General features: G+C 44.3%; 4 non-coding genes across 4 annotated transcripts; 2 read left to right on the forward strand and 2 right to left on the reverse strand.

Moving 5' to 3' along the window:
• Positions 1-10,380: 10,380 nt before the first annotated feature.
• LOC125985560 (U5 spliceosomal RNA) lies at positions 10,381-10,492 on the reverse strand. Its single transcript, XR_007487336.1, has one exon. It is a non-coding gene; the product is annotated as a U5 spliceosomal RNA (small nuclear RNA).
• A 917-nt stretch (positions 10,493-11,409) lies between these two features.
• Positions 11,410-11,573, reverse strand: LOC125985555 (U1 spliceosomal RNA). Its single transcript, XR_007487334.1, has one exon. It is a non-coding gene; the product is annotated as a U1 spliceosomal RNA (small nuclear RNA).
• A 5,433-nt stretch (positions 11,574-17,006) lies between these two features.
• Positions 17,007-17,079, forward strand: trnak-cuu (transfer RNA lysine (anticodon CUU)). The gene has a single exon. It is a non-coding gene; the product is annotated as a tRNA-Lys (tRNA).
• Positions 17,080-17,218: 139 nt separating this feature from the next.
• trnak-cuu (transfer RNA lysine (anticodon CUU)) lies at positions 17,219-17,292 on the forward strand. The gene has a single exon. It is a non-coding gene; the product is annotated as a tRNA-Lys (tRNA).
• The last annotated feature ends 5,744 nt before the right edge of the window (positions 17,293-23,036 follow it).

Genomic DNA, 23,036 nt, shown 5'->3' on the forward strand with positions numbered 1-23,036 from the left:
GCTCGTTCATGTCTGTTCTTGGTGTTGGGTTTTGTCGAATAAATTTCCCCCAAAATACGACATTTACTCCGTAGCGACTTATATATGTTTTTTTTCACTTTATTGTGCATTTTATGTCTGATGCAACGTATATTCCGGAGCGACATTTAGTCCGAAAAATACGGTATGTGCCTTCTTATTTTTACTTTGTGTATTGTTTACTTGAATGTTTTGTTTGTCTGTGGGCCAATTGGGTGTAATATGTCTTGTCTCCACCGTGGGATAGTAGGAAACGCAATTTCGATCTCTTTGTATGACTTGACATGTGAAGAAATTGACAATAAAACTGACTTTGACTTTGATAATGCGTTATAGTAGTCCAGGTGCGACTGTGTCAGCCACATCTAGTGTTATCGCACTATTCTGCTCTAGCTGGCGGACACGTCCCTCTAGCAGGGACAACCTCTCTAAGAAAAGGGTGCAATTGGTGCACAAAGCCGTACAAACCTCTTGATCCGCAGCCATACTTACGTGTCCGATGATCGACGGTAGACAAAAAGCCACGAAGCCTCCGCTAAGAGCCAAACAGTGACGTGGTTGAAATGGCAGGGATTGACGGTCGGCGACGTTCAACAATAGTAAACTCCCAAAAGTGGAGTAAAAAACGTAAAAAGCGAGGAAGAACTAGAAAAGCAGATAGAAATGTTGGAATGTAGATCATCTCTCTTGTGACGCTGCGGCGCTTTATGTGGCAAACTGGAAGTATGATTCAAAGTGAGGTTAAAAAGATAGAAAATAACACAAAGTAGGAGAGAGCAAATCACCGAGGTGGCCATCCGCGGTGCCATCTTATGATGTAATGATATCAACCAATGCAGCTATATAATAAATCTGCTGCAAACACAGGTTAACGCACATAGTTCGAAAACCTGCTTAAATTCTATTTCGCACAAAGAACTAAACTCCCCTTCAGGGAATCGAACCCCGGTCTTCCGCATGACAGGCGGAGATGCTGTCCACTACAACGAGGACTGTGCTGTGTAGAGGGGCAACTTGCTACTTGGCAGAAAGGAAAGGTGGGGTGGGGTAGGGGTGGGGGTGGGGGGGTGGGGGGGTTGTGCGAGAAGGCTCACGGAACACATTCGCGCGTAACTATTATGTGGATTTTAACCGTCTGTAAAGGTTTCTAAAACAGTTCTAAAATGGGGCAATCTGCTGGTCCAGTTCGCATATGCCTGCCTTCAAGTTTAGAGAGCACTACCTTTAGGGGGAGCATTAGAGATTAAAGGTGAGGGGGTTACGGTAGGCGGGTTAGCAGGTTAAGGTTAAATTATTAGGGTTTGGTAATTGTTAAGGTTTTAGGATTAGTGTTAGGGCTTGAAGTTGGGGAATTGGGAGCCTTAGGCCAACCAGATTCCATTTATTCCATAAAGCACTGACATTCAGTCTTCAGGTCCATATCACATGGGCTACCAATCGGAATGTAACGGGGTCAGCTGGTCTACTATGGGGCTCATTGGTGCAAGGGAATGATTCTCGCCTAGGGTTCATTGATTACCCGGGTTAAACCCCCGGACGATCTCTTCTTTGAAACACTGTTGTCTATCGTTGTGTGGAGTGTTTGACAGGCCAATGTTACACAGAATTTAACATGATCTGCAAGCTTTCTTTGAGGCTCGTTGGTCTAGGGCAGGGGTGTCAAACTAATTTTTGTCGCGGGCCACATTGTAGTCAAAGTTTCCCTCGACGGGCCATCATGACTGTCAACCCAAATAAATAAACGCCTCATATTATATACAGTGTAAGCGACAAAACAAACTGACAAATAATTATTTTTTACAAATCAGACTCGTGGAAACTTTTCAAATATTTCAAAAATAATTTTAAGAAGATTCTTAAAAGTTCCGATAATTTGCAATGTTAATATGACATAAATTATGCACAATTTGTCATTGCTGGCCATCGAAAATGATACGGTGGGCTATAACTGGCCCCCCGGCCTCGGGTTTGACACCGGTGGTCTAGGGGTATGAATCTTGCTTTGGGTGTGAGAGGTCCGGGGTTCAACTCCCAGATGATCCCTTCGTTAAAACATTGCTGTTGATCAACTAGCCCCATTTCATCTGAGGTGAGTGTCACATGGGCTGTCAATTGAAACGAAAGTTGATTTAATTTACCTTGGGTCTCTTAAATCTGTTGTTTTGATTCTCATCACTTGCCGTCATGTGTCATCCATTGCGCCACTCACCCTACAAGACTGTATCGACTGTAAACTTGTGTGGAAAACTGTCATTGTCCAAAGGAAGGCTGTTTAGCCTCAGAGGACAAATTCATCAAGGTAATTTGATTATACCATAACCCCGATTCGAATCGAACACAACCAGTAACCACTACACGATCGTGGCCTGTATGCAGTAGCGTTAAATAAGTTGCACATATTGGCCATGATCGTATAGTGATTAGTACTCTGCGTAGTGGCCGCAACAACCCCAGTTCGAATCCGGGTCATGGCATACTCAAATTACTGTGTGGATATTGGCCCTTGGTCACTATTGCTGAACATCCATCTTTTGGACAATGACGATTTTCCACACGTTTGTGGTCGATAGCCTTAACTTGTAGGGCGAGTGGCGCAACGGATAAAGCATCATGGCATATTCAAAAAATGTCACCCATTTTTTTTTTTTTTTTTCATTTTTGTAAAAGTGTTACACACAAGCTTATAAGCCACACATTCCTGTGGGGCTCGTGGAGCAATGGATAACGCATCTGTCTACAGATCATAAGAGTCCAGGACTCCTGGCCAGCTCACATGCCATTTTGTGATCAACATTAGCTATGTGTAATTTATGTGAACTTTTGGGTTGAAGTAACTCACAGACACTGTCGACAAATAGTCTTTCCAATTTTGTCTCATCTCAAGTCTTAGGGATCATCGGATCTGCGTAGTTATTGGATAGTTCAACCAACATTTTAACATCAACATTCTTTCATGTTCTGCCTGGGTGTCGTGGCTGAAGATCCTAGAGAAAAGACCCTAAACATGCAACTGCATATTGGCCATAATATAGCAATGAGGCTGCAACCCCAGTTTGAATCTGGTTAATAGCAGAATAAACTTGTTGCAGTTATTTTTTTATTCACCCTAAACAAGTCTTGCGTTGGACCATGACAAATTTACATACACACAAGCTTACAGAAAATCAAAACTTCCCGTGGGGCTAGTGGCTCTTTTTTTGCTCTGAACGGACAGCCAAAATGATTCCTAACACTTACTATTCAAGTCCTAACCAATTCCTGTGTGTGTATGGGGGGGCAAAGGAACCAATCAGATGGCCCGAATCCATGCATGGCGGATTATGGCAGTGATCAACACAGATATTTGAGAAGTGAAATTAAGTTTATAGGATTTGCAGACAGTGTGCAATCATTATTTAAACAAAAGTAGGCAGGTGTATACATTTGGAAACCCCAACAGAAAAATGACATCAATATTTAGTAGATAATCCTTTTGCAGAAATAACAGCCTCTAAACCAGTGGTTCTTAACCTGGATTCAGTCAAACTCTATGGTTTCGGTGAGTCGGTCTCAGGGGTTCAGCAGAGCCTCCACTGCGGAGGTCCGAACACACCTGATTTATAAATTCGTGTTAACGCATATCTGAACTGGTCTCGCAAAGGCAACAGCAGAAGTCACACTGATTTGCTGGTATGTCATTTGTCGGAAATTCATGCATTGTGTTGGTTTTAATCTTTGAACAAGGTGGTGTTCAGGCACGGCTCATGTGGTGCGCCAGTAAAAAAATCTATGTCTTGAATTTGAAAAAAAAATAAATAAAAAAAAACATTCACTAAAGAGGGGTTCGGTTATTGCACATAAGAAAGTGGTGGGATTCGGTACCTCCAACAAGGTTAAGAACCACTGCTCTAGACACTTCCTATAGCTTCTAATGGGAGTCTGGAACTTAATTTCACTTCTTAAATATCACTGTGTCTGTTTGCTATATGATATACGTATTTAACTGAAATTGCTGATGCGATCAGCCAATGATTTATAAATGAAAATCTTGAAAATGGTGAGGGGTGACCAAACTTTTGCATACGACTTGTCAAACGCACCTCTTTTATCAAGGTGCCCCCGGCTTCCCGGTAACGGGTTTGTCTTAGTTGGTTAGGGGATTCGTCCGTAATCTAACCACCCGAGTTAAATTAACTCTACCAGAATCAATCTAATTTCTTTACGACGCCAATCCCTCTCAAGTCACCCGAAGCTCGAGCCGAGTAACTCAATTTGAGGCAAGCCTTCGAAATGACCGCGCCGTATTGTTGCCCCCCCCCCCCCCCCTTTTTTTTTTGTTTGATGCTTTTGTTATGTTACGGATATTTTTAGATGTCTTTGTTAAGACCTCAGGGATTTGTTTGTATAGCGCACCCTAGCACTAGTTTTGCCGAAGTAACTGTTGATATGGGTCCGTTCTACTTGGTCGCTCAAGTAGCGAGCCTACTATTTCTTATTTGGAAGAGAATCGAATTAATAAAAGTGTGACAGTAGTAGTATTTGAGAAGAAAGTTAATGCTCTATACATTATTAATTCTAACTTCTTATACGTATATCCAACACTTAACTGTCGGAGTGATTCAACCCACTCGATTGCTTTAAAATGAATAAGTCTCTTGAAACGAATCAAAATGTCCCACTCTAATTAGATTTACCCTGTAATTAATTTTGAAGGCAAGTCTATCCTTCAATATTGTCCTATTTAACTTTTGACGCGGCCCGACAAAATTAGGAACTTGCCTACGCCCGACGGACAATCAAAGTACTTCTATTCTTCATCAAACCAAATAATCTGATTTAACCACCTTCGTTATTTTATTCAGATGAAGTACATTTTCAAACAGTTTAACATTTAACGAAATTCACTCGTCCCTCAAATAATTACGAAGGCTATTTAATTCTCTAAAATTGTCCGATGTTGCTTTTGACGCGGCCCGACAGAAATGGGAACGGGCCTGCGCCCGTCAAAGAATTAAATTACTTTCAATTCTACACCAATACAATAATTTGATTTAAACACCTTCGTTACTTTTATTTATTACGGTCCTATTTTATACCATAATAACCATCAATCAAATTGTCAAATCAACCCCAAACAATCGATTGCACATTCCGTACAGATTGGCGCACAACGAAGTAGATGAATATACAAGACACAATTATTGAAGAAACATGAAATAGGATTACAAATCTCAATTACTCCAAAAACTGAACAACTTCACTCACTGATACCCATGCTAATAAAATCATTCAATCCCAGAGCAATTCGATTGCAAGACACAGATCATGAAAGAGGGAAAAGGTAGCTACCAGTTGGGTGATATTTTTTGGTGGGAGCAAAGTCGAGTGATCAGTTCGATCTTACTTCTAAAATCCAAATTAGGGAAATAGGTTGGCCTCGAGAGGACCGACAACCCGATGACTGTCCCCCCCCCCCTCGCGTAAATACAGAAAAGTCGTTCCCCTCACCTAGTTCCTCATGCAAAGTTGTCCAGTCCGATTATTTTGAGTAAATCCAAGTTTATCCAAGCAAACGATCCTGCGTCTCACACAAAGATCCCGGAATTTGGAAAAATCTTGAAACTCCTTCGGGCTTCTTCACGTATGAGCACTCTTTGGGGGGAAAAGCCCCGTAGCTGCCCCTGCAGGTCTTTTTATAGACTTCTCTGTACCCCCCCCCCCTTTCTTCTGGTACCTATACCCTCCCCATAGGGTAAGATTGCCCAGTTTCCCACGCTCGTACACTTGTTGCTCGACAGCAGCTGTTTCCGCCCTTATTATGTCCACGCATTACTTTCCACCAAATGTACAGCTAGCCCCTGGTAAAACCTTCCACTTCCTCTTTTCTTCACTTCCCTTTTCATGAAAATAACTCTTTAAAGTTACACTTCAATCAACCATGAAATTAAAAATCCAAACCTTTGATCTATTTCTTTAAACAATATATAACACGCGACTATTCTCACTGTAGCGGGCACCTTGATCAAATTGACTGATAATATTGCTTAAGCTGTTACAGAATACATTTTAGCCAAGCAAATGAAATAAAGTTAAAAATAAAAATAACATTTGTACCTTCTCCAAACAATTTATAACACGCCACTATTCTCACAGTGGCGGGCACCTTGATCGGATTGACTGATAATATTGCTTAAGCTGTTACAGAATACATTTTACCCAAGCAAAGGAAATAAAGTTAAAAATAAAAATAACATTTGTACCTTCTCCAAACAATTTATAACACGCCACTATTCTCACAGTGGCGGGCACCTTGATCGGATTGACTGATAATATTGCTTAAGCTGTTACAGAATACATTTTAGCCAAGCAAAGAAATCAAAATAAAAATCACACTTGTGCTTTTCCAAACAATTTATAACACGCCACTGTTCTCACAGTAGCGGGCACCTTGATCGAATTGACTGATAATATTGCTTAAGCTGTTACAGAATACATTTTAGCCAAGCAAAGGAAATAAAATAAAAATCACATTTGTGCTTCCATGCGTGACCCACAATCCGACCCCGTGTTCCTGTTTATCCCTATTTCTACTAGTTCAGATTATTTTGGCCCTTTTTGGTCTCATGTATCGGTTTGGCGCCATCTCTTGGACAAATTTGGAATTTCAGCTCTGCCAATTTATTCAGTAATCCTTAATTCAAATTTTGTACCATCTGCTACTAAAATTTGGAATTTCAGCTCTGTCAATTTATTCTTGTGAGCAATCCATATTCACCATTTGCACCATCTCTTCTCCCCCTCCCCCATGTTACATGACAGACTGTATATGACCAAAGATTTGAGGTCCGTCCACCTGAGACTTGAACTGAGATCACTGGATTCAGAGCCCTAGCTGAGCTCGAGATAACTATTTCGAACCAGATCTGACAAATTCTGATGTTATGGATTAAAGCTGTCTTCACGTTAAGAAGAATTGAACGGATTTAAAGAATGACTACGATAGGAAAATAAAGAAAATGTAAAGTTGTAATTACTGCATATAAAACCATGCTCAACATAGTTAATGGGAAATAATCGATAACCGAATTAAGGATTAAGAAGAAATTTGATGAATAGGCAAGAAAAAGAATTACAAGTCTCAATAGTTCGAACGACAACAATTCCATTCGCCAAACTCAGAGCAAAACAGGAGACAAAGGGTCTAAAATGCTATTTGGTTGGAGTGATCATTTCTCCTTTGTTCCAAAATCCGAATTCTGTTTGAATAGATAGGCGGCCTTCTGGAGGAGGACCACGCCTTGAAAATGGCATATCCCTTTCCTGCTGGCCCAAAGTCCTCTCTCCTAGCCTATCTATAAGCTTAAAATTTGACAAAGTCCAATTCGAAGACTTTAGAAATTCATTTTAGTAGATTTTGGTCCAAACTCAAAAATAATGAAAAACCCATCTTCATTTTAAGGCGTTCTTGGCTCCGGGCACGCAGTGCCAGCGTACTGGCGAGGGAGAACCCTTTTCCTGTCCTCATTGATATGGAATGCCTAGTATGAACTAATTTTCACAGTTAACACTGTGTTAACGTGATAATAAAGGAATTCAATTCAATCTTGACTGCGTAATTTGTGAGAGTGCGGAACTGCGTCCGTGCTCTCCCTGATTCGATTGAACTTCAGCTGTCGGAAAACTGCCTCGTCGGCTGGTGTCTCGACTGCTCTCCCTTGCCCTCACAAACCTGACAGGGAGCTGTATGGCTGCAGACTGGCTGTTGACCTCTTTTCTGCTGGTCTCGAGAACTTCGGCCAGCTTCGTCAGGACTGGGTCGTGGCGCCATCTGTAGTGTGCCTGTGTCAGTGCAGCCTGACAGTAGGTACTGTAGGCTGGTGTAAGGTGCGCTGCACAGGGGTCCCCCTCTTTGTGGCCTTGGACCAGAATCGTGGAAGATCTTCCCAGCCAAGCCCCGCTCGCCCTGTTTTCACCTTGCCAATTATTTCCTGATGTTGAAGCCTGCCCATAGCGCCACAAGTGCATTTCTCACGGTAGGATCCAAGGATCCTTTTAGTCCAAGGTATGGACTGGATCGGCAGTTGCAGCGCGGTTGCCCCGAACAAGCCTGTGTCAGAGAAACCTTTCAGTAGACCTAGTAGAGTTGGCTTCGTCTGTCCAGCCCGTTCGCTGTTGATGTTGCTCATCTTCAGTGGCCACATGGCCCTTTGGTACAATGTAAAGTTGTAGCACCACAATTTTTGCTTCACGGGGTAGCTGCCTCTTGTCGATGACTTCCAGGCTTTCTGCGAGTTGTTTCTTCTTTGTTACATTATAAACAAGGCGGTGTCCGACAGCACTAACCTGGTTGCTGGTGGGGAAACCAGCTATCCTCCGATTCCAAAGTTTTAATATAATTGTCAAGAAAATTCGATATAGTAACCCAGGAATTAGGTAGTGTGGCTGAGCTTTCTAAGTGGTTATTTATTTAAGCTCCAGTCACTCCTGACTTGTGGGTTCAAATCCCACCACAGCCACTTCTGCATCAATTCAGGTCTGGTGTTTTTGCCCAAATCCTGTCAGTGCAGCCGTAAAGTATCAAGACCCTTCAAAGGTTTTTGCGAAATAGCAATCTTTGCCTTTTATTCTAACCTGGAGTACCCATTTAGTAGGTAACTACACTGTGTATTTGGACTGAGAATGGTGAAAGAAGGCACATATATGCCTCATAAACTGTATGCATTGAGGATGGGTGTCAACTTCCATGCAGCACAACCAACGTGTGGAAAAGATAAGGCGCACGACATTTCTTCTCAAAAGCATGACTCGAAAGAAGGTCCAAACCAGACAAACAGCAGAGGATGGTTTTGATCCATCCACCTCTGGGTTATGGGCCCAGCACGCTCCCGCTGCACCACTCTGCTGCTCAGTGCTAGCAATTCATCAAGTCCTCTAATCGGCTAAAAATCATTCGGTTCCAACACGTAACTGGATTCTGACTGTCACTCATATTGTTCATTACATTATGAACAAAGCTCAGTCGGGCAGCACTAACCTGGATGCTGGTGGAGAAACCAACTTCTTATCCACTTTCACGTTTTATTAGAATTGTCAACAAAAATCGATGCTGAAACTGGTACCGGATGGCCAAGCGGAACGCGGCTTCGACGGTTGCTGAGGCAAAAACACGGGCGTGGGAGGAGTTTGGCGAGGCCACGGAGAATGACTTACGGACGGCTTCGAGGAAATCTGGCCCACCATCCGGCGTCTCAGGAGGGGGAAGCAGTGCAACGTCAACACTGTTTACAGTGGGGATGGCGTGCTGCTGACCTCGACTCGGGACGCCGTGAGTCGGTGGGGAGAATACTTCGAAGACCTCCTCAATTCCACCTACACGCCTTCCATTGAGGAAGCAGGGCCTGGAGACTCTGAGGCGGATTCTCCAATCTCTGGGGTCGAAGTCACTGAGGTAGTTAAAAAACTCCTCAGTGGCAAGGCCCCGGGGGTGGATGAGATCCGCCCGGAGTTCTTAAAGGCTCTGGATGTTGTGGGGCTGTCATGGCTGACACGCCTCTACAACGTTGCGTGGACATCGGGGACAGTGCCTGGAGTGGTGGTTCCCCTCTTTAAGAAGGGGGACCGGAGGGTGTGTTCCAAATACAGGGGAATCACACTCCTCAGCCTCCCTGGTAAGGTCTATTCAGGGGTGCTGGAGAGGAGGGTCCGTCGGGAGGTCGAACCTCGGATTCAGGAGGAGCAGTGTGGCTTTCGTCCTGGCCGTGGAACATTGGACCAGCTCTACACCCTCGGCAGGATCCTCGAGGGTGCATGGGAGTTCGCCCAACCAGTCCACATGTGTTTTGAGTTTCCTCCGCAGGGTGTCCGGGCTCTCCCTTGAGAAGCTTGGTCATCCGGGAGAGACTCGGAGTAGAGCCGCTGCTCTTCTACGGTGAGAGGAGCCAGATGAGGTGGCTCAGGCATCTCATCAGGATGCCTCCTGGACGCCTCCCTGGGGAAGTGTTCCGGGCATGTCCCACCGGTAGGAGACCTCGCGGCCGACCCAGGACGTGCTGGAGAGACTATGTCTCTCGGCTGGCCTGGGTACGCCTTGGGATTTCCCGGGTTGAGCTGGATGAAGTGGCTGGGGAGAGGAAAGTCTGGGAGTCCCTCCTAAAGCTGTCTCCCCCTCGACCCGACCCGGATAAGCGGAATAGGATGGATAAATGGATGGATGATAAACGAGGTTTTAAACGTGATTGCCTGTCTGCACTCGGCAAAATTTCTCTGTTTATGTGAACATGTTCACATATGTGCCGGTATGAATTATGTGAACGTATGATTGTTGCACGGAGTATGATATAGGTGGCTATCCGTTGCAATATTGATATTTTAACAGAGAAAGAATGCTCTGCTTTCGCAGAGCATCAACAAATTGAGATATACTCTTATTGTTCCTCTCCACGGAAATATTTAGTAAAAGGCGAAAGATTTATTCGATCTGAAGAGTAACGAGTGATCTGAAAATCTGAGTCAAGACGGGCCACCCCACTGCTGGTCTCACCAAATTCACAGGCGGTCTCACACTCAAATTGCAGCAACCATTCCTTCTAATACAAACAATAGAAGTTGATGGATTTACTATACTTACAAGGACTCAACCAAAATAGAAGGTTTAAACGAGTATTTTGTGTTCATTAATGTGTCACTTACTTTAAACATTGTTGGCGCACAGGATTGTAGGTATCTGATCGAACACTGACGGCGCTCGTTCTTTCAAACAGCATCACCTATATATTGAGTGTCTATTTTGAGTATTGAAGGTAAAAACAGTTGTATGTCTTGGTACGTGTACTTTTAGTCTGAGAGAACGGGAAATGATCCCATCCCTGTGTTTGAAAATGTGTAATTTTATAACTTTATTCAACACAAATCGGGAAACAAAATACGATCGTAATTTCTCAAATGATTTCTCAAATTTTAGAAGTGCTCTATATCTCTCTTGTGTCGCAAATAATTGAGGCTTTTGACGTTGCTGGCATGGTTTGGAGTGTATTTCACCTCCACTGCGTTGGTGGCGTTTGATACTTGACATTTGAAAATATTTCTGTCATTTTACTTTAGAAAGTAAAAGTTGTTGTCTAGAAATCCATACTTGTGATGTATGAGGAACAACAATCGGCCGCATTCTTAAAAAGATAGACCTACAGCCGACAAAAAGGTTTTGATACGTTCATATCATATGACGAGTCAGGAACGTGGTAATTACATATTATTTTGCATTTACTAATTTGGTGAATACAGTTTAGCGAGCAAATGCACAGTTCCAGAGTACAGTTAATTACATGCTCAAAAGCGTACAGTGTGTCACAGCATCGCAGACCTAAACTCCATGTGCGTACAACTGCGCTTAATTTTTGTTTTAATCAGAAAGACCAGAGGAGAGCGCGAACACAGTCCCCCACTACCAGAAATAATACAGTCGAGATTCCCACAGTAGGGGAATTTGCAGAGGTCAGCACAACCGGAGTGCAATGGCTGACCCTCACTTTCGGTGAACCGCCTTCTTGATCATGGTGTCTCCCCTTTCAGGTAGGTATGAACTGTACAAGTTGCCGGGGTGACGTCTTTACCGCACACGCTATCTTCAGTCACGGGCTTAATTGCTAAAAACGTGTGGCACACATACACACTCAGTGGATGAAACAGGATTCGTAGAACTGTTTAAATAGTACCTTTGGTCATTACAAAACCAAAGCATTATATATTAAGTAAAAAATAGATTAAGAAACACTATCATCATGCTTTGCTTCTTTTTCTACCCTTCATTGCCCCTACCCCCACGCCTTTGGTCACCTCCTTTGTCTTAGTCGCCATCTAGTGGTGGTGGCAGCAACCATAACAAACCATAAAAAATAAAGTAAAAATAATATATCGGCAAAAACATGCCTATCATGCATTGCCTCTTTTAACCTGAGATCCCTAAAACTGTATGAATTTGTATTTATTGAAAACGTCCAACATTACCACTGAATAATATATATTTTTCAGTTTTGAAAATGACAAATATATCAAATAACTATAACATAAATAGTTCACCGCCACACGGCCCCAAGCACCGGCATCGACTTCCAGGCGTGTGGCGGCGTGGACTTCCATCCCCGGAGGTGGCACTTCCAGCCACGGAGGTGGAAGAGAGCTCCATAGAATAGGACCGGGTGTGAGTAAAACCCATAATAGTTTTTAAAACCTTCTGTGTCACTCCAAATCATTAAATCCTTCAAACTAGTGGTAGAGTGTCCATCCTGAGACTGGAAGGTTGTGGATTCAAACCCTGGCCGGGTCATACCAAAGACTATAAAAATGGGACCCATTGCCTCCCTGCTTGGCACTCAGCATTAAAGTCAAAGTCAAAGTCAAAGTCAAAGTCAGCTTTATTGTCAATTTCTCCACATGCCAAAGACACACAAAGAAACCGAAATTTCGTTCCCCCCTATCCCACGGTGACAAGACATGGCTCACAACAGACAAACAAGTAAACAAGTATAACAAAAGTGTGCTGAATAAATAATGAATAAATAACACAACAATAAATAAATAAATAAATAAATAAGAGGAGCAGAAAAAAAAGTAGCAAGTGCGCGTACAGCAGACATTCCCGAAAATAGCGCAACAGTGCCGCACGCTACGCAGAAGGGGGTAGCGAGTTCAGGGCCCTAACAGCCTGGAGAAAGAAGCTGTTGGCGAGTCTGGTGGTGCGGGAGCGCAGGCTCCTGTACCTCTTCCCAGAGGGCAGAAGGTCAAACAAAGAGTGAGCCGGGTGACTCACATCTCTGGCAATCGAGGTTGCCTTGCGGGCGAGATGGGAGGTGTAAATGTCTTTCAGGGAGGGGAGCGAAGCACCAATAATCTTACCAGCCGTATTCACTATGCGCTGCAGGGCCTTCAAGTTCTGTTCAGTGCAGTTACCACCCCAGACAGCGATGCAACTAGTGAGGACGCTCTCAATGGTGCCACGGTAGAATGTAGCACAAGGGCTGGAATTTGGGGTTTGATCACCAAATGATTCCCGAGCGTGGCTCCACTGCTGCTCACTGCTCCCCTCTCCCCCAGGGGATCAATCAAAATCACACGGGGATGGGTTGAATGCAGAGGACAAATTTCACCACACCCAGATGTGTGTGTGATGATCATTGGGAAAAAAAAAAAAAACTCTTCGTCCTCCGTGTCACTTACAAGCAAAGCCACTAAAGATGCCGGTAGTACATGGGGCCCTTCGTCATCTTCGTCATCCCGTGATTGAATCCTTTGTCCTTTAAGTAAACAACCGCCGCGCCGCTGACGTCCATTTCAAACTACAACAATCCCTTGCTACATCATGGTTCGTTTATCCGTTTTTCGTTTTTTATTTTAAATTTTGAAAATTTGTGACAAAACATCACATATAAGTCGCTCCTCAGTATAAGTCGCCCCCCCACCCAAACTATGAAAAAAAACACGATTTATAATCCGAAAAATACAGTAATGACAACACACAATACAACACAACACAACTCAACAATACTTACCTTTCCTTTAAAATATTTTTCTCTACCTAACACAGACAGATAATGGGAGAATGTGTCACAATGTGAAGGAGATGTATTGGGTAATGCAGAAACAAAACAAAAACTATTATTTAACGTTAGACACATTATCCAGTAGGCTACTTTCCCCTTGACATTCATTAAATTGACAACGAAGGGACTTGAACCCCTTAATCTTCTGATCCAGTCAGTTAACTCCACTTGAATCTAGGCTGTAGATTTACTGTATATGCTCAAAAATCATTGCACTGCTATCACTTGTCAGAATTTCCCGTCTGGCTATCTGGCCTAATGGATAAGATTTCAAATCTAAACAGGTCTTCATGTCTAGTGTATCATCAAATTGAAAGAGGAAAATATAGGTAAACTGTTTGTGTGCTGTTATGATCTTTGTTGTGGTGACCCCAAATGTCAGTGACAAAAGCCAAAAGAAAGAGGCACATTTTTCATCTGATGTACAATTTTTTATTTGTTTCTCTTGACTCCAGTCAAGCAACCTGTGCTTGCTGATATTCACAATCCCTGCTTACTTCGCTGCCCTACCCCTTAAAAGAAGACAAATTTATTTTAGTCTGAGCAACCTGCTCCCTGCTGAAAATAGGGTTTCCAACTAAGGTTCCCAACTAGGACTAGGGTTTCCAACTAGGGCTAGAGTTAGGGTTAGGGCTAGTTTGGAATAGGTATATAAAATGTCTGCCCCACCGGAGGACAAAACTCTTGACCTTCAGATTGTGAGACTGACATGCTAGCACAGGGGTGGGCAAACTTTTTGACTTGCGGGCCGAATTGGGTTCTAAATTTTGACCGGGGGGCCGAACCAGGAGCAGATGGATGTAGTGTTTGTGTGAAGTAATATAAACGACCTGTAAAGGTCATTGCATAAAAGGTTTTGGCCTTTAGTAGGTAGTAAAGCATGGATATTCAAAAAAAGTTTTATGAAAACAAATGCATTTATTAACAGCATTAAAAAAAATCCCTAAAAAACTGCTATCAGTGATTCTCATAAAATACGACACTGTTATTATGAATAACAGTCTCCATCACTTCAGTGCCTGCAGGTCAGATTAATGAAAGATGTTTATCTTATGAGATCACATCAAACGGCAAACATTCTGACCAAATATATCATCTTGAAGAATCGGTGAAAGCATACATCCAAATAAAGTAATCAAAACGGCAACACGGTGAGGGGTATCTGAAAATCAGTTTTAACTCACAAACACCTGGTAACAGAGGTGAGGAAACGGGAAACACTTCCTTAAAGTAAGCCTTAAGAACTTTACAGGTTAAGATTAGTCACAAACAGGTGGTGCATCAATGTCCTTGAGCATTGTTTGAAAATGAGAATGGTCGCTAGTTTCAATCCCTGCTATTTGTACAGATCATCTTCAAAATGCATTTTTTTTACAACAAGCTTGAAAGCCTCCCCTTCATTTTCAGTGGGAACAGTGTTGTTGGTCTCCCTTTTTTTGCCAGTGTGTCATAGTCTGTAGTAAAATTTGTTGTGGCAATTCTTAGGAGAGATCCGAGGTTTTGGTCCGTTTACCTAGATCTGTGACGGGTTGATGTTGATGTTCATGTGGCTGAATGTCACGTTGCGTACGTTGAGCCAAATTGGCCACTCTTTTTAAACACTCGGCACTCAGTGTCCACCTTGCTTTTCCTTGGGCGACTCATTTTAATGGAAGGATTCCAGGGGATGGTTTGTGGGTGGCTTTAGCGTAACACTGTATCCGAAAGCTCGGCGCGCAAATTACAAGAATGCTGTCGTCACAGCCCACGCTCTAAATTCGGCATTGATAAAAATATAGCGCGAGTGCGCCATTTCCATACTACTGAGTACGTACACGCACTTGTGAGTGCGCACCGAGCTTTCTGACACGGCTTCCGGTAGTAAATGAGCAGGCGAGTGGTTCCCCATCTACTTGGGAAACGCAGTCATTGCAGGCAAAATGACCGAAAAAAAAAAAAAAAAGTTTAATAATACAATTTATTTAGGGTTGGCGGGCCGGATTAAACGGTCCCGTGGGCTGGATGTGGCCCGCGGGCCGTAGTTTGCCCATACCTGTGCTTGCACCTGCACTAATGAGGCTGTACATTTGCGGTTTTACATTTTATTTTTACTGTAAAATTGATCCAACCACCGGCCATTTCAATCAAACTGAACTTCATAGAAAGAAGAAGTGACTTTTAGCCTGAGCATTCTGAAACTAGGGTTTCCAACTCGGGTTAGGGAAGCCAACTAAGGTTTCAAACTGTGGCCAGGGTTTCCAACTGGGGTTTCCAACGAGGATGAAGGTTTCCAACTAGGGCTAGTTAGGACTATATGAAAGTGTGCCCCGTGTGAGGGTCGAACTCACGACCTTCAGATTATGAGACTGACAAGCTACCACCTGCACCAATGAGGCTATGCATTTGCAATTTGTGCAATTGTTTTTTACTGTAAAATTGATTCAACCACCACCCATTTTGATCAAACTTAACTAGGCTAGGGCTAGGATTTCCAACGAGGACTAGGGTTTCCAGGTAGGGCTAGAGTAAGGGTTGGACTATATATAAATCATGCGCCGTGTGAGGATCAAACTCTCGACTTTCAGATTACGACACTGACGCGCTACCGCCTGCGCCAACGACTTTGTGGCACCTGTCTTAAAATTCTATTTTACTGTAAAATTCATTCAACCACCGGCCATTTCTATCAAACTGAACTTCATCGAAAAAAAAAGTTACTTTTGTCTGAGCATTCTCAAAGTTGGGTTTCCAACTAAGGTTTCCAACTTGGGCTAGGGTTTCCAACAAGGGCTCAAGTTAGGGTTAGGACAAAATAATACAGAGCCCCGTGTGAGGGGTGAACTCACGACCTTCAGTTTACTACACTGACGCGCTACCACCTGCGTTACCAAGGCCATGAATAGTTGGTTTTACAAAGCTATTTTACTGTAAAATTAATTCAACCACCGGCCATTTCAATTAAACTCAACTTCACAGACAGAAAACCTTATTCTATGTATTATTTATTATTCTCTTCTATACTGTCAGAAAGGTTTTGGTTTCTGATTTCTTTTTTTGTTGTGCTGACTCCCCCCAATCTCCGTTTTCAGTGCAACAAAGTGACAAAAACCAAAAGAAAAAATGCTTTCTCTATTGCACACTAGGGCCAGCGTTTCCAACTAGGGTTAGGGTTTCCAACTAGGGTTCCAACTCCGGGTAGGGTTTCAAACTAGGAATTCCAACTGGGGCAAGGGTTTCCAATTAGGGTTTCCAACTTGGGCTGGGGTTTCCAACTAGAGACAACATTGGACAGCTGCCACTTGTTGGGAACCTTTAAATGTTTAGTCTTATCAACGAATGTGTTTCAGAGGCCAGATTTAAAACGTGGCTTCTGGTTTTTGTGAACCAAACCCATTAACAAAAAGTGAAAGAATGAAACAATTCTTAATAGGAGAAGCCTGGTTAGCTCCGGTGGTAGAGCATGAGAGTCTTGATCTCAGGGTCGTGGGTTCGATCCCCGTATTGGGCAGCCCACACTTGTCGGTGACCCTTTGATTCTTTAGTCTTATCAATAGATGTGTTTCAGAAGCCACACTTAAAACATTGCTCTATTTGCCCTAACCCATTAAAAAAAAACTGAAAAAATGAAACAATTCCAAGGTCAAAAAGCCTGGTTAGCTCAGTCGGTAGAGCATGAGACTCTTAATCTCGTGGGTCGTGGGTTCAATTCCCACATTGGGCGTCCTTGCTTGTTGGGAACCGTTGAACAGTCTTATCAAAGCCACACTTAAAACATAGTCTTTCAAATGGTGATGTGGCCTAATGGATAAGGCGTCTGACTTCGGATCAGACGATTGAGCGTTGGAGTTCTTTCGTAGTCAATTTAATGTGTCATGCTTTGAAATCAAAAACTTTACTTCAGTCTGAACCAACTCTTGATTGATTGATTGAACTTTATTCATACCACAACGGGGAAATTCACTTGTCACAGCAGCCCATATGAGTGCAATAATAATACGAGTGCAAGAATAAAACAAGTGTCAGAATTACAAAAAAGGGTAAATAACAGACAAGGATAAACACAAGTGCTGCTAGTAGAGACGAAACACATTCATTTTATCAGGTGGCATGCATTTTGTAAAGTCTGACAGCAGAGGGAATGAAGGACCTGCGGAACCCTTCCTTCCTACACCGAGGGTGCAAAAGTTTGCCGCTAAAGGAGCTGCTCAGGAACCGCACAATCTCATGGAGGGGGTGAGAGGTGTTGTCCATGATGGATTTAAGCTTAATCAACGTCTTCCTCTCACCCACAACCTCAATGGAGTCCAGGGGACAGCCCAGAACAGATCTTGCTCTTCTGACCTTCTTATTCAGTCTCCCCCTGTCCCGGTCAGTACTGCCCCCACCCCAGCAGACCACAGCGTAGATGATGGCCATAGAAGGTCCGGAGGAGAGCCCTGCACACACCGAAGGACCTCAGTCTCCTCAGAAGGTGGAGGCGACTCTGGCCCTTTTTGTATAGGATATGGGTGTGATCAGTCCAGTCCACTCCAGTTTGTTGTTAAGGCAAACACCCAGGAATTTGTAGTTCTCCACTACCTCAATGTCTGATCCCTGGATGTTCATTGGAGTGAAGATGGGTGCTGCCCTCCCGAAGCTCACAATCAACTCCTTCGTCTTGCTGGTGTTCAGCTGAAGCTGGTTGAGCTCACACCAGCTGACAAAGTCCTTGATGACCAACCTATATTCCAGATTGTTCCCCTCCGTGACATTTCCAACAATGGCCGTGTCGTCGGAGAACTTCTGGATGTGGCAGTGAGTGGTGTCGTGGGTAAAGACTGAAGTGAACAGGGTGAAAAGGAAAGGAGAGACCACCGTACCCTGGGGGACACCAGTGCTGCAGCGCACCACGTCGGACTCACAGCGATGTAACCTCACAAACTGCGGCCGGTCGGTGAGGAAGTCCGTTGTCCATGCAGTCAGGTGCTGGTCCACACCCGCCTTCTCCATCTTCACCCTAAGCAGTGACGGCTGGATGGTGTAAAAAGTGCTGGAGAAATCGAAGAACATGATCTTCCCAGTGCTCCTGTTGTCCTCCAGGTGAAGCAGTGTTCTGTGCAGTAAATAAATCATTGCATTGTCCACCCCAACATCAGGCTGGTAAGCAAACTGCAGGGGGTCCAGCTGCGCTACCACTAGTGAACGCAGGTGACCCAGGATGATCCTCTTCATAGTCTTCATCAGGTGGGAAGTCAAGGCAATAGGCCTGAAGTGGTTAGGCTCCTTGGGACACGGCACCTTTGGTACAGGGACTACGCAGGAGGTCTTCCACAGTACTGGGACCTTGTTCAGGCTCAGGTTGAACAGGTACCTGACCACACCACTCAGCTGGTCCGCACAATCCCTGAGCAGTCTCGGCCAGATGCCGTCTGAGCCCGGGGTCTTCCCTGCTTTGATCTTTCTGAGGTGACTCCTGAAGATCTGTAAAGGAGAGGGGTACGTCGGAAGACCGGGGTGATGGAGTGGAGACAGAAGACAGAAGAGTGACTCCGGGGGAGGGGGTTGTGAGCTGGCGAGGGGGCTGGAGTGTCGAAGGTGGCAGAATGAGATGCGGAGCGAGGTGAAGGGGTGGGGGGGAGGCGGAATCAAATCTGTTGAAGAACAGATTGAGTTCATGCACCCGGTCCTTGTCCCGATAAGCTGGTTTCCGATCAGTCCCTTTACCATGGCTCAAGATGGACTGCAGACCCCTCCAATGTCAGTTTACCGTTCAACAAAAACCAAAAGAAAAAATGCCAAGTTTTCTTCGTTGCAGATGTTTTGGTGTGTTGATCACTAAAACAATGTTAAACTGAGGAGGCCTGAAAGCACTGCTTTAACAATTCAGGAATATAGGTACGTTTTGTGTGCCAAATCTTCATTACAGCCAATAGCAGAATCCTGATTAAAGGTACAAAAAGAAAAGCACTGACTATGTGTGTCCGCTGGTTCTTCTCTGCAACACAGGAAGTTTGCATTCGCAGGGACACTACAGTTGTGCCCATCGGCAAAAGGCAGCCCCCAACTACCACATGAGTAGCCGACGGGCCTGTTCTAAAACAACTCACTGATGAGGACGTATTATTTTCAAGGAATGTTCTAGAAGTAATCGTTATTAAAAAAACAACAACAAAAAAACATGGTGGTTCTTGGAGATCACTGTTTATATATACACACACAAATATATATGTTGGGTCTAGGGAGACAAATACACGGCAAACTGTGGGTAGGTGTCAGGTGATGAGCCACAGAAGAAATAACAGTTACCACAGAAAGATGACAAGCCTCATTTTGAAGCAGAGCTAAACATCAGGGATGAGAACGGCAAATGAAAAAAACCCACTGAAAAGTAGCCGAGGTATGGGGGCCGCATGCCCCACTTGCTGCAGGGGGCCAGGGCCGCAGGCCGAGGGCCACAGGCCCCAATTGGAGGCTGCAGGGGCCATAGGCCCCTATTGGGGGCCACAGGGCCGACAGGGCCCCATTGGGGGCCGCAGGGGGCCAGGGGCAACGCCCTAGAGGGGGCTCAGGGAGAAATGCTCCCTGGAAACTCCTGCATTTTGGCAGTAGAGCAACCCCAAAACCATTAATTTCATCACTTGATTTCAACAGTTTTGTTAAAAAAATATTCCTGCTTGGTGGGCTACAGTCAAGCCTCGGTTTTCGACCACAATCTGTTCCATAAGGCGGTTCGTAAAGCGAATCGGTCGAATTCTGACTCTATTTTTCCCATTACAAATAATGGAACATTTTTAATCCGTTCCAAGACTTTTTTCAAGCATTTTTTCATTTGCGCATTTTTGTCAGATTGCGCAACTGCAGCACACCGCCGAACGCGCAACCGTAGCGCGTCGCCGACCGCCCAACTGCACCTCGCCGGTTGCATTATTGTGACAGAACCGTCACTGAAATTTAGAAAATATTTTTAAACTCCTGATGTACTTTCCAATATTCAAGTGGACCTAAGTGCGCAGGGAGCATAATATAGTCCGATTGCGCAACCGCACCGCGCCGGGCGCTCACTGTCGCATTGCTTCAAGAGCGTCTTTGTGTTCCGAGTTGTAAAATGACGCTGCTCTCGAGCCATGCCCATCTTAAGCAGCTCCTGATTCCGTTCGACTTGCCTATTTCCCTGGCACGATCCTTGTCTTTTTTTTTCTAAAACCTTTGCCATGCTGGCTAAAACTTTTGCTAATCAGGCAAATGAGTAGGCAAATGATGTGACGAAAGTAGCGCCAAAATGCTGCCGAAAATAATTCAGTTGTCGCAATACCCCATATAAAAACAGTTTTCTCAATGGATCTACACGATTCACAAAAATGATACTCCCGACGGAAAAAAACCATGGAAATCCGCGGATCCGTGGAAGATTCTCATCCCTGCTGTGGTATTATCGTATGTTGAAACTATATTATATATATTGGAGGTCTCGCATAACGTTGACAGTTGGGGGCGCTGTGGTGTGCCAGGGTATTGTACTGCTATGTGAGACACGAGTGGGGAGGGAATAAAAAGTTGCTGAATGAAGAAATTGCATTAGCGTTTATCTCTACTCCGTATAAACACAACGTGGTGTCAGAAGTGCTGTGAAACAGTAACCCACATGGAGAAACGTCCACCGCAGAGGGAAAGGACGAGACGGGTGAGGAAAACAAATGAGTGACGGAGAAGACGAGCGGAGTGGGGAAGGAGCTAGCATGATGGCTAACACAGCCAGCGCTACATTTTGCATTCAACCACCGGTGGCCTTTGATTTTTCCAAGCCGCACGAGTGGACAAAATGGATAAGGAGATATGAGAGATTCCTTCAGGCAAGCAACTTAACAGCAAGCTCCGAAGAAAATCAGGTGAATACCTTGATATACTGTATGGGAGACGAAGCAGATGATGTTTTGAGAGGCTTGAAGGTCACGGAAGCAAACCAGCGTGACTACATTAAAGTAAGAGATGGTTTCCACTCGTTCTTTATAGTGAAAAAGAACATTGTTTATGAACGAGCACGCTTTAATATGCGAAAACAGGAAACAAATGAGACTGTTGATGCATTTGTCACCACTCTGTATGCATTAGCTGAACACTGTAATTATGGGACATTGCATGATGAGCTAATCAGGGACAGGATATAGTGGAATAGTTGGACTGCCTGACACACGGCTCTCAGAACGCATGCAAATGGAGAGAGATTTGAATCTTGAAAAGGCTATTAACATGGCTAGACAATCTGAGGAGATTAAAAAGCAGCAAAACACACTGAGAAGTGACACCAGTGGTGTAAAGCAAATGGATGTTTGCTCTGTAGGCAAAGTATGTAAAGGCCGAAAGCAAAAAGAAAAGCCAAGATTCAATAAGTTCAAAAGTAATGGAGCTAAGCCACTCAGCAACATAAACCAAAAAGGCTCCCAGTGCTACAAATGTGGTGGCGCACCTCACCCTAAGCACGAGTGCCCTGTCAACAATGCCAAGTACCACACGTGTGGAAAAAAAAAAAGGTCACTACCAGCATGTGTGTGGTGCAGGTAAAGCTATGCACGGTATAGAGGAAGAGGAGGAAAGCTTCTTTCTGGGCTCAGTGACATCACATAGCCATATATGGACTGCTGATATAACCATATTAGATAAAAATGTCACCTTCAAACTCGATGCTGGTGTGGCTGTTACTGCTGTATCACAGACTGAGTTTAGAGACACCTGTTCCAACACAAAGCAGCCTGTTCTCAAAAAGCCAGAAAAACCCTTGTTGGGTCCAGGACGGATTCCACTGGACGTGTCAGGGTTCACCAGACTGCAGCTGAGGAAATGAGCCTAGCAGACCATGGAGAAGGTTTATGTTGTTCAAAACCTGAGCACGCCATTTCTTGGGTTGCCACCCATTAAAGCCCTTGGCTTGCTTATCCGAGTCGACAGAATAGACATGGAGACCTTCAAGGCAAGTTACCCCAAGTTGCGCAGCGGTCTGGGTAAGCTACAACAACCATACACCATAAAGGTCAAGCCAGGTGCTGTGCCATATTCAGTAAAAACCCCCAGGAGGATTCCACTACCTCTGGTGGGTGAAGTCAAGAGAGAGCTCCAGCGCACGGAAGCTCTGGGCGTCATCAGTCGGGTGAAGGAACTAACTGATTGGTGTGATGGCATGGTGGTCGTGCCCAAAAAGGACAAAAGACAAGTGCGATTGTGTGTGGATTTAACCGGCTTGAATGTGTATATGTGCCGTGGAAAATACATTCTCCCATCTGTGGAACAAAGCCTGGGAACGCTTACTGGAGCAAAACTGTTCAGCAAGTTGGATGCCAACTTGGGCTTTTGGCAGATTCCATCAACGGAGGAGTCAGCCAAGTGCACTACATTCAAAACGCCCTTCGGACGGTTCCACTTTAACCGCCTTCCATTTGGCATCGCTTCTGCGCCTGAACATTTCCAGTGCAGGATAGTGGAGATCACAGAGGG

The sequence above is a fragment of the Syngnathus scovelli genome, chromosome 17 (genome assembly GCF_024217435.2).
Source record: "Syngnathus scovelli strain Florida chromosome 17, RoL_Ssco_1.2, whole genome shotgun sequence".
NCBI classification, from domain to species: domain Eukaryota; kingdom Metazoa; phylum Chordata; class Actinopteri; order Syngnathiformes; family Syngnathidae; genus Syngnathus; species Syngnathus scovelli.